The sequence below is a fragment of the Apis mellifera genome, linkage group LG12 (genome assembly GCF_003254395.2).
Source record: "Apis mellifera strain DH4 linkage group LG12, Amel_HAv3.1, whole genome shotgun sequence".
Taxonomy (NCBI): Eukaryota; Metazoa; Arthropoda; class Insecta; order Hymenoptera; family Apidae; genus Apis; species Apis mellifera.
This window is the reverse complement of record NC_037649.1, coordinates 4,169,047-4,181,661: the sequence shown is the minus strand read 5'-3', so window position 1 is coordinate 4,181,661 and position 12,615 is coordinate 4,169,047. Positions and strand designations below refer to the sequence as shown.

Sequence of the window (12,615 nt, the reverse complement as noted above, 5' to 3'; positions counted from 1 at the left end):
AGTATCATATAACGCTCCATTTTTACTAACCCTAAACTCTCAAACTGTCAAACTGTTCTTTTTTCAAGCTTGTCAACAACTTAATGCAAAAATGGCGGCAAATTCAAATCTCATATATGCATAATATAACTTTCTTCTAACAATATTTTATCTCCATCTCCGATACGCAACAATAATTCACTACAACACTATAATTCCTATCCAATTTAACAATTATCCAACCTGAATTTAATACAACTTTTGTCCAACGAATATTTCATATATAATTCGATCGTCAATTTTCATCGTTCTAATATCTATCGTTGTTATCGTATCGAAGAAGAAGAAGAAGAAGAAGAGCGTGTTATTACGATAACGCGAAATGAAAAGCAAAAGACGGCGGTGGACGGCGGTGTATGCGGGAGGTGTATGACCAAAACAAGTGTCAACGCCCACGCGACCGCTTACGCGGTGTTACGTAGCGTTACGTCGACGCTACTCGCACGTGTCGCATCGGGAGCCGGCAGAGGGCAGCGATCTTCTCTCGGCGGAGATCGGATCCCGCGCGGCCGCGTTTTCGCGCGATTGATCGAGCCTTGGGGCCAAGGGCACGGGTGAAAAACTCTCCCCTACGTGACCTACGCGAACAGGCGGGATTTGGAAATCGTGGGAGCGCGACAACGAGTTCCATCCATTTCGTTCGTTTTTATTAAAAATGAGTTCAGGAAAAACAACGTTGAACAAATTCTTTTTTTTTTTCATTATCTAAAAATTATAAATAATAATAAGATAATAAGAAAAGAATATTATTATTCAACTTTTTAATATGTAATATTATATTTATTATAGAAAAAGATACTTTATATTCAATTATAAAAAGTATATTCATATTGATCTAATAAAATTGAATAACTTTTATAAACTTCATCCAAAATTGTTTTTCCTATTCAATTTTTTAGTGTAATATTATATTTATTATAGAAAAAGATACTTTATATCCAATTATAAAAAGTATATTCATATTGATATAATAAAATTGAATAACTTTTATATATCAAACTTCATCCCAAGTTGTTTTTCCTATTCAACTTTTTAGTGTAATATTATATTTATTATAGAAAAAGATACTTTATATCCAATTATAAAAAGTATATTCATATTGATCTAATAAAATTGAATAACTTTTATAAACTTCATCCAAAATTGTTTTTCCTATTCAACTTTTTAGTGTAATATTATATTTATTATAGAAAAAGATACTTTATATCCAATTATAAAAAGTATATTCATATTGATCTAATAAAATTGAATAACTTTTATATATCAAACTTCATCCAAAGTTGTTTTTCCTATTCAACTTTTTAGTGTAATATTATATTTATTATAGAAAAAGATACTTTATATCCAATTATAAAAAGTGTATTCATATTGATCTAATAAAATTGAATAACTTTTATATATCAAACTTCATCCCAAGTTGTTTTTCCTATTCAACTTTTTAGTGTAATATTATATTTATTATAGAAAAAGATACTTTATATCCAATTATAAAAAGTATATTCATATTGATCTAATAAAATTGAATAACTTTTATATATTAAACTTCATCCCAAGTTGTTTTTCCTATTCAACTTTTTAGTGTAATATTATATTTATTATAGAAAAAGATACTTTATATCCAATTATAAAAAGTATATTCATATTGATATAATAAAATTGAATAACTTTTATATATCAAACTTTGTCCGAAGTTATTTTTCTTATTATCTTTATTCGTATTATAAAAAAGTCTTAACGAAATATTATTTAAAAGATCTGACGTTTTTCAGATTTATCCAATAATAAAAATATTCGCAGTTTTTCTAAATTTTCTTCAAGTATGAATATATATTCCAATAATAATAATAAACAGAGAGAGGGAAAAGAATCATTGACCCTTCGAATATCGACCTTACACGTAGTCATTTCCCCCCCCTTCTCGAAAATCCATTCCACGTTTTCACTTTCCAAGGACGTGGAAAAGTGAATGAATCGTCTCTCGGTTGTGACGGCGGAGTTGATTGGCCTGGTGCACGATAACCCTGAGGCAATTGCGGCCGGTTATCGCTGCCCGGTTATCGGCTCGCCTCGCGCGAATCGTCGGATCCGACTTCGCCGCCGCCGCCGTCGTCGTCGTCGTCGTCGTCGTCGTCGTCGTCGTCGTCGTCCAGTAACCGAACACTCGGCGGGCGTCGGCCGGATCCTCTTTCTCTCCTTTTTCGCTACCGTTGACGGGCTTCTCGCCCGTTTCGATTTATCGAGAAACCGGAACCGAAAAGCCCGCCCAATGCCGATTACTGCTCGGTTCGAAACGAAGGGAGAATCGCCCCCCTCCTTGTCGCTCGTTATTTTCTTCTCCGCGGGAAAAGAGTAGAGTTATTTTTTTTTTTTTTTTTTTGAGTTTATCGCTTTTCTTTTCTTCCCGCGAGAAGAATTTTGAGAAAAGTGAATAGGATTATTAATTTGGTTATCTCGTTTGAAATTGTTTTTTTTTTTTTTTGGAATTTTTCTATAATTTATTCAGAGTGTAATTGCTCTCGATTGTTTGAGGGTTGGTTATGGCAGTACTTGAAAATTGATTAATTCATTTTTATAAGAATTATTCGAATTTATGCTTCAATTAAAATTAAAGTGATATTTAAATAACGTTATCTTGCAGTAATAGAAAGTATTTGTTTTAATTAGAGAGAGAATTATTATTGAGAGAGTGTAATTGCTCTCGAAGTTTGGTTATGGGAAATATGTTTAAGTTTTGTGGCAGTACTTGAAAATTGATTAATTCATTTTTATAAGAATTATTCGAATTTATGCTTCAATTAAAATTAAAGTGATATTTAAATAACGTTATCTTGCAGTAGTAGAAAGTATTTGTTTTAATTAGAGATATTATTGAGAGAGTGTAATTGCTCTCGAAGTTTGGTTATGGGAAATATGTTTAAGTTTTGTGGCAGTATTTGAAAATTGATTAATTCATTTTTATAAGAATTATTCGAATTTATGCTTTAATTAAAATTAAAGTGATATTTAAATAATGTTATCTTGCAGTAGTAGGAAGTATTTGTTTTAATTAGAGATATTATTGAGAGAGTGTAATTGCTCAGAAGTTTGGTTATGGGAAATATGTTTAAGTTTTGTGGCAGTATTTGAAAATTGATTAATTCATTTTTATAAGAATTATTCGAATTTATGCTTCAATTAAAATTAAAATGATATTTAAATAATGTCTTGCAGTAATAGGAAATGTTTGTTTTAGTTAGAGATATTATAAAAGTTTGTTGAGTTTAAATAAAGAGAGGAGATAAAGGAAAAGTTTATAGTTTTTGTGTGACAATGGTCTTAAATATTCCTCGTACAGTATGTTTATCAAAGAAAATGAGGTTATGTTAGCTTCTCACGAAGGATACAGTAATTGATGAACAGATACCACTAAAAATGTTGAAATAATTAATTATATATTTTATATTGCTTTCGAAATTAAATATTTTAAACCTTCAATTGAGACATTATACATATTAATAAAATAACATATTAATCAAAATTTGCCATCCTCGATTCGAAAAATCTACTTTTTTTTTTATATTGCTTTCGAAATTAAATATTTTAAACCTTCAATTGGGACGGATAATAAAATAACAATCAAAATTTGCCATCCTCGATTCGAAAAATCTACTTTTTTTATATTGCTTTCGAAATTAAATAAATTATTTTAAACTTTCAATTGGAACGGATAATAAAATAACGGATAATCAAAATTTTTTTTTTTATCTTATAAATTCTTCTTTCGAATTCTAATTTTCTAACGAAAATTAATCTTTTACAAATAACAAAGTAAAAAAGAAATCTTTATTTCCTCGCTTATTTTTCATCCCGCTAGATTCAAGAGCCTGCTAGATCGCGTTAGGACCAAACGATCCCGCAAATTGGGGTGACGAGATGAAAAGTCGATTTCGAGGAGGGAGAGAAAAAGTGAGAGAGAGAGAGAGAGAGAGAAATTCAATTCCACGTGTAGCAAATGAAGCGGACGATTAAAGCGCGTTTTCGATTCGCCACTTTCGCGTTTTCGCCGGTTTTTTCGTGGCGAAGGGAGGGGTCGAGGCGCGCCCGCGCGCCCATTTCGTCGTAATAATGGATATTGAGAGAGTCTGCCGGGGCACGAGGGATCGATCGAGCCGCGGAAGTCGAAAAATTCGTCCCACTTCCTGACCACCTTCTCGCCGAAACTCGTCTCGCTACCCTCCCCTTGCCCTTGCCCGGATTCGTCCTCCCCTTGTTTCCTTCTTATACATTCTTTTTAACCGTCAATCGTTTTATTTTTCTCGTCAATTTTTCCTACTTTTTTATTTCCATTTGGTTTTTTCTTCCTTTCTTAATTTCGAAGAAAAATCGATTTTTCCTCCTTCGATTTATATTTATTTAATAATTGTGATGTTACAATTTATACAATTTTATACTTTTATTATATAATATATCTATGAAGATTAAGCCAGGAGATAAGCAAAAATTGGAAAATTTCGATTTCTTTTTTCTTCCAGAGGAAAAAATTTTGGATTATTAAAAATCGTTCCGTTTCGAATTAAACTTGATCTTCTTCAAACTTCCCTTTCACAAAGTTACAATTCATCAGATCAAAGATGAAATACCATATATCTATTTTCAAAAAAGAAAAAAAAGGAATCTTTAAAAATTTCTGAACCGTTTCGTTCCATCGTGAAATTCCAATGAGATAAATACATATTTTCGACACTTTTTTGTGAAAATCTCTGTCGATTAATCGTGGCAATCGACCATGTTAAGGGAGTTTAACATTCGGATGAATTAACGCCGCTCTCTCTTTCCTTCTCCTTCGCCCCTCCTCGCCCTTCCACGAAAAGGGAAAACGGCGAAAATTCGATTTTCCTCGGGAGAGGACGCGCGAAGACGTCGCGACGATCGAGGCCCTTTTGCCGCTGGTTGCACGGCCTTCATCAGCCGAGTGTGAAATCCAGTTTTCGTGGTCGTTAGCCAAGCTTCGTCGACGATCCGAATTTCCCAAGATTGCGCATGATTCGCTTGTCGCCGTCTCGTTGTCGGAGATCTCTGTCCGTTTAGGCGAGAAAATGATCGAAATTATAATTATAATTATATATTTTGGAGCCTGAAAATAATTAAAGAAATATACTTCTAATAAATTAATCAATGTGAACGTTGTTAAATAAAAATTGTTCGAGAAATCGAATTGTCAACACTGTCTTATAATGTTGATTAAATTTGTGAACGTAGATGGTAAATTTAAAAATGTTGAATAATAGAAGTGTTAAATTTTGAAGAAGATATATCAAAAATAGTTTAAAATATATCTTTGAAAATATATCTGAAATATATCTTTTTTAATTCCATTTTCCAACTTTAAATTATTCCATTTATTTTGATGTATTTTCCAATGAAGCTCTTCCTTGCAATTTCTACATATTATATTTCTATATATTATATTAGAATTTCAAACTGTTCAAATCGTGCTGTATTAAATGCAATTTTCGTATGTTCAAATATTTCCAACTAAATAATTATATATTTTGGATCCTGAAAATAATTAAAGAAATATATTTCTAGTAAATTAATCAATGTGAGCGTTGTTAAGTAAAAATTGTTCGAGGAATCGAATTGTCAACACTGTCTTATTAATTGATTAAATTTATGAACATACCAGAGATAAATTTAAAAATGTTGAATAATACAAGTACGTGTTAAATTTTGAAGAAGATGTATCGAAAAATAGTTTAAAACTTAATTGAAAATGTATCTTTCTTAATTCTATAACTTTAAATTATTCGATTTATTTTGATGAATTATTTTCCAATGAAGCTCTTCCTTGCAATTTCTATTTCCATTAGAATTTCAAACTGTTCAAATCGTGGTATATTAAATGCAATATTCGTATGTTCAAATATTTCCAACTAAATAATTATATATTTTGGATCCTGAAAATAATTAAAGAAATATACTTCTAGTAAATTAATCAATGTGAGCGTTGTTAAGTAAAAATTGTTCGAGGAATCAATCGAATTGTCAACACTGTCTTATTAATTGATTAAATTTGTGAACATACCAGAGATGGTAAATTTAAAAATGTTGAATAATAGAAGTACGTGTTAAATTTTGAAGAAGATGTATCAAAAATAGTTTAAAACTTAATTGAAAATATATCTTTCTTAATTCCATAACTTTAAATTATTCCATTTATTTTGATGTATTTTCCAACGAAACTCTTCCTTGCAATTTATATTTCCATTAGAATTTCAAACTGTGTTCAAATCGTGCTATTAAATGCAATATTCGTATGTTCAAATATTTCCAACTACTATCTTATCATAAACTATCCAGAAAAAAAAATAGAATATTCGTTTACTCGTTTCAATGATTCCATTTTCGAGGATCGAATATATACATGAAAAAGCGTGATATTATTTAAGATGAAAATATCACTTATCTATAGAATATATATTCGAAACTTTTATTAGTCCAGAGAGGATCCCATATTTTGGTATCCATTCGAAAAATCGGCTTCTCTACTTCTCTGCCCGCCACATCTGTCAGCCACCGTTTCTATTTGCTTGGCCAACGCCAATCAAGATCGAAATCCTTGCCCTCGTTCGGACAAACCGGCAAGTTTAATTTCGGTTAATCCTGAAATGCGCGCGCGTACGTGATACACAAGCGTGCACACGCATGTCGAGTGTGTACATAGAGCGGGAAGAACGAGAGAGTATCGATCGAGCGAGCGAGCCAGCGACGACTCTGTTTTTCGATTCGTCGAACCAAGCCTGAATCCTGGGGCCGCGTGTGCGAGGAAACGAATTCGACGTGCACCGCCACGTTTCTCGCATTGCCTCCCGAGCATCTGTCGCTTTAAGTACATCTGCTCGCATTTAAGCGGCCCGTTTCCCGATAATCTTTATGCAAAAAGGATCGAGGTTAAGGAAGCGGTGCCGATTTTCTGCGCCCTTCTCGTCACTCATTTTCGATCTCGAGAAGAGGAGAGTTGGAGACTCTCGTTTAGAGATGATTTCTCGAGGTATATCCTCGAATTTTTCGTTTTGAACTTCATATTTGCGATCCGTAGTGATAACAGTGATAACAGTTTATTTGAGAAATTGATTTTGGATTTGTGGAGATATATCCTTGAATTTTTCGTTTTAAACTTCATATTTGCAATCCGTAGTGATAATAGTTTATTTGAGAAATTGATTTTAGATTTGTGGAGATATATCTTTGAATTTTTGATAATTGAATTGAGTGATAACAGTTTATATTTGAAAAATTGATTTTTGATTTCTAGAGATATATCTTTGAATTTATATATTTGAAAAATTGATTATGAGTTTCTAGAGTTATATATTTGAATTTATATATTTGAAAAATTGATTTTGGGTTTTTAGAGTTATATATTTGAATTTATATATTTGAAAAATTGATTTTGAGTTTTTAGAGTTATATATTTGAATTTATATATTTGAAAAATTGATTTTGAATTTCTAGAAATATATCCTTGAATTTTTGATAATTGAATTGAGTGATAACAGTATATTTAAAAAATTTTTGGATTTCTGGAGGTATATCTTTGAATTTTTGATAATTGAATTGAGTGATAACAGTATATTTGAAAAATTGATTTTGGATTTCTGGAGATATATCCTTGAATTTTTCATTTTAAACTTCAGATTTGCAATTCGTAGTGATAGTATTATATTTGACAAATTGAATGATTCTAGGGATAAAGTTGAAAGAATTGAAATATATTTTAATTTCCAGATCAGAAATACAACAATTTGGCAATTAAGAGAATTGTTGAAGAGAATTGTGATTTTAATAGAAATATGAATCAAATTCAATGTAAAAGATTTATAGGATTGGAATATTTGATTTTTGTAGGTTGAAACTTCAATGAGAATTTTGATAGAATGAATCCATTTATAAGAATCAAAGAATGTGATACTTCAATGAATTTTATTAAATTAAATTGAAAATTATATCAAAATGATAAACAGAATTTTATTTTAATTTATTCACTAATCCCTGTTTAAAAATAGATAATATCTTACTTACTAATACTAACACACTAATTATATTTTCATTAAAAATATAAAGATGTTTCTAATAGAAAGAGAATCTAATCTTCTTGTTTTATAATGGGATATATAATATAATCATTTAATGATATAAAATTAAAAAATTGTGCAAGAATTGTTTTGTCACAAATTTTATTTAAACTACTACTCCATATTGACAAATATTCTTAAATAAAAATTATTTTAAAATGTAAAATAAATACATACAAATATTTCATTTTTTGATATTTTTGAAAGCAAACGAAAAACGATAATTTCACTGAGCTATAACCGAGTATCTAGCATAAAAAGTCGACGTTCCTGGTAATTTATCGTTCAACTCGTCTGTGTTGCTCGAATAAATCTCAATTATCATTATTCAGTAGCATATCTCGTTCTTCTCGGCTTTCTTCTTGGAACGGATCATAATTACCGCTGTCAATAACCATATTTGTCTTCTCCTTTGGATAACAAGTTATACAATGAAGTATGTTAAAAACGAAACTTCGAAGACGATTATAGTATATATATATATATATCTTCTTATTCGATTCTTATTCTCCAAAACAGAAAAGATGAAACGAAAATTTCTCTTCTCATCTTAAAAGTTTATCTAAAATTTCTTTAATGGTTGACTAATTTGAAACAATTATTGTTAAATATTCTTAATTTCGAAGAAATCAATTTACAAGATGATATAAAAGTACTAATAAAATATATAACATATTAAATATTAAAAATTTGCAACATGTCCATCGATAACTTAAACATTTTTCTTGCATTTATTAAAATTTATGAAAGGCTAAATTGAGTTTATTAGCTATTAAATATCTAGCAATAATTGTAAATATATCTGGCTTTAATTTTTAATTTGTACGTTCAAAGTATATCAAAATAAATGAATAAAAATAAAATTTAAAAATCAAGGATAATATTAGAATCTTTATTATTTATTATATTTACATACTTAACGTTTATACACATTTTACAACAAAATATTTTAGTATTACAGTTCCATCTCTTACGTTCTATTTTATTTTTCCAAAATAATTTTCATTTAAAGAATCGATTTTTCTATAAAATAAAATCATCAAATCATATCTAATTATTCTAAATAACTAACTCAATCTACTACTTTCTAATCTTAAGATACTCGACAAGAAAACGTACAACTATTGGAAATATAATATAACTTAAATTTCTTAAATATTACAATTCAAAAAAAAAAAAAGAACTAATTGCCAAATAACGAAATGAATTGTCGAGAATCTCGAACAACTCGGACATCTTTTAATTTTTTCAAACGATAAAAACGATCGATTGAGAACCCCTGGGTCCAGCAGCCAACACAATAAGTTCCCTCGTAATGCTATTCAAGAATCCAATTTTAAAGGACGCAGTCATTGCGCGGCGTGTGCGCGCGCGTGCGTTCGCACGCTCGAAACGAATCGAATTCGCGTCGCTTTTCCCCCCGAAAACTTGCTTCCAAGTCGGCAAACGGAAACGTAGGGCCGGCCACGACTGGTTCGCGAATCGATAGGAACGTGGCCGAAAAACGGGCAAAATACGCTCGTACAACGCTTCTCTCTCCCCCCCTCCTCCTGCCCCTTCACGCACCGGATGTTCTCAACGTGGTGGCTCGTTGTTCACGTCATCGCGCCATCTTGCAGTAGCAGTAGGTTTCGATGCGCGGACCCGATGTCACCCACTAGATGTCACGTGGACGAGTGTGCACGCGAATTGTCGCGAATCAACACCTATGGAAACGAGCGGAAACGAGCCGATCGATCGTTTCGGGGCTTCGGTCCTCGAGCAAGGGGGCTACGTGTCGATTTTCAACGCGAGGATTGGAAAGGGTTTTGGATGGTCGATAGGTGACCGAACAGGTCAGGGTTAGTTCAATTTTTTTTTTTTTTTTTTTTAGGGGTTTTTAACCCCTTTTCCCCCTCCGATCTTCTCTGTTTTCCTCCGCTTTTTCGAGTGGGATGCGTTGAAATCGTATAAGGTGAAAATAATAACGAAACAATTTTGTTTAAAATATTTTATTTGTTAATTTGAACTTAGCTCTACTATTAATTGATTTCACACGTGTCCTTCACGAGTATATAGTTAATGTAATTTATAGACAAATTAATAGGCGGTTAATATTTATTAATAAGGGAATAATTAATTTAATACCTTCAATGTCATTATTATGATTTATATTATGTTCATTTAATATAGGATCTCCAGTTTCATTAAATGATTTGATTAGTGAAGTATTATTATTAATTGGAATAGTAATTTTAATAATATATAATAATAGTAATTTTAATAATATATTGTTTATTTAGATTTATTTATTCAATTTATTTATTTATATTCATTAATCATGGAAAAATTTCTATTATGTTTAAAATTAAAAATGGAATTTTAGTAGAATATTTTGTATTATTAATACATTGAATTCCTTTAAATTTAATATTTTTAAAACTTTATTTTATTTAGTTATAGTATATTACTCACGAAGAAAAAAAATTAATAACATTTTTCGATGAACAAACTATTTATTTTAATTATTTGAATTATAATTTACGATACACAATTTGGAATTGTTATTTACAAACGAACTATTTTTAATATTTCTTAACTTATGAGATAACTTTGATTTCCACTTTCATTTTCCAAGTAACAATATTTTCCTTTTATGTAACTACGTATTTATGTAACGTATTCTTTTTTTTACTTTCATTGGAAACGTTTCAAACGTACAATACGAAAGAGAATAGTACATCTTTCATAATTTGATCCGTATTTTCGATTACCGTGTGTGTCGTCCAGAGCTCCGTTTAAAAACTACAAACACCAGTTTGAACTTTTATTCGATATATATATATACGATACAATATAATCAGAATCGCGAAAGGAAATATATTCAATCCGATAAAAAATTCACCCCTCGGGGAAGGAAGGAAGGAAGGAAGGAACCCCACCCACCGATCCACCCAAAAATGCGAACGAACGAAATGCAGCCAACTTCTCTTCTCGAAAGCGAAGCGAACAATAAACGAGGCAAAAATAAAACGTCGCCTAGTGAAATTCCAACGTCGAAACGAGATGCTTGGAAACGGGCGGAATTTACAGTTTTGCGCGTATTCGTTCTCCCTACGCCACGGAAAGAACACTGTGACTCCGTTCAGGCGAGATAAAGACCGACCGAGTGAGCTAGCGAGCGAGAGAGAGAGAGAGCGAGCGAGTCGAGCAGCCGCGAAGAAAGAGAGAACGAAACGCGCAGTGAGACGGAGAAAGAAAGAAAGAGAGAGAGGGAACAGAGAAAAAGAGGACCTTGAATCTACGCAGTCCTGCTAGCGGCAGGAACGTTTCTCGAGTCGATATATCGATCCCCGCCCCCACTCGCTGCTTCCTGCCACGGGAACAGGACTCGCTCTCTCTCTCTCTCTCTCGTCCTCGTCTCGTTCTCCTTCTCCCTCTCGCGCAGGATGAGTCACAGCCTCCCCGTAACACACCGATTCTCTACGAGAAGGCGCGCGCATACACGCATACGTACGTACGTACGCACAATCGCGCGTAAGCAAAAGAGAAGAAAGAGAACACGTTCTCTTTTCTCTTTCTCTTCTCCTCGCCTCTTTCTCCCCTTTCCTACTTCACCCTGCTCTTTCTCTTCTCCTCCATGCTCCACTGCACTCTTTCTTTCTCGTTAAAAAACTCATCTCTCTCTCTCTCTCTCTGTCTCTACGTTTCTCATTCACTCAGTACTCTATACGCGGAAAATCGTGGACGTGGGTTCGATCGACCCGTGAACTTGGGCCTCCAAGTTGGACGGACGGAAGTCGAAGGAATCGCGCGAGCCGCGTGACACCTTGCTTCGCCTCCTGTTTCCGGCGTCGACGCGCCGCTTTCCACGCTCGTTCCGCTCTGCCCGTGTTCCCATTCCTCTCGGCCCCTCCCCCTCCGCGCCTCACTTTCACCGTTTCCCTTTTGTTTCCCCGCTCGATTTCGCCCGCTACCGGCTACGCTTATTGGAAAAGCTTCGAAATCCGCGAGATGGACTCGTTCGAAATGTGTCAATAATTATTGATTAATTAATTGTCGAAAATTCAAGAAATACGTGTATTTATTATCGACCGGGTTTTTTTTGGAAATATTAATAATAATTATTGGATTCAGATAATTGAAAAGTGTTAAAACAATGAAATGATGCAATTTTTAATAAATAGAATTATTTATCGAATTATTGAACGACAGTTTCATTTTAATAAAATGTTTCTAATATATCAGAGTTAGTAGGATCTTTTTTTTCAAACGTTTTAAAAAGATACAGTATTAAAAATAATAAATTAAATATATATTGAGCGAATTTTTAAAAATCCTCAAGGAGGAACAAACTGGAGGATTGAAACATCTTGCTCGAAGAATTTGATCAAAACTCGATCGTCCAAACATGGAGTTTCCAAAATTCCGGAAGTGGAATTCCGTGTTCATTACGCGGGAGACCGGTACACGAATTCACGTG

General features: G+C 32.4%; 1 protein-coding gene and 1 non-coding gene across 5 annotated transcripts in view; one reads left to right on the top strand and one right to left on the bottom strand.

The window, feature by feature from the left end:
* LOC412878 (DNA N6-methyl adenine demethylase) overlaps positions 1–12,615 on the top strand; it is a 182,713-nt gene that overhangs the window by 26,519 nt on the left and 143,579 nt on the right. The window lies entirely within an intron of this gene.
* Positions 9,625–9,721, bottom strand: Mir3776 (microRNA 3776). The gene has a single exon (NR_039473.1). It is a non-coding gene; the product is annotated as a microRNA 3776 (primary transcript).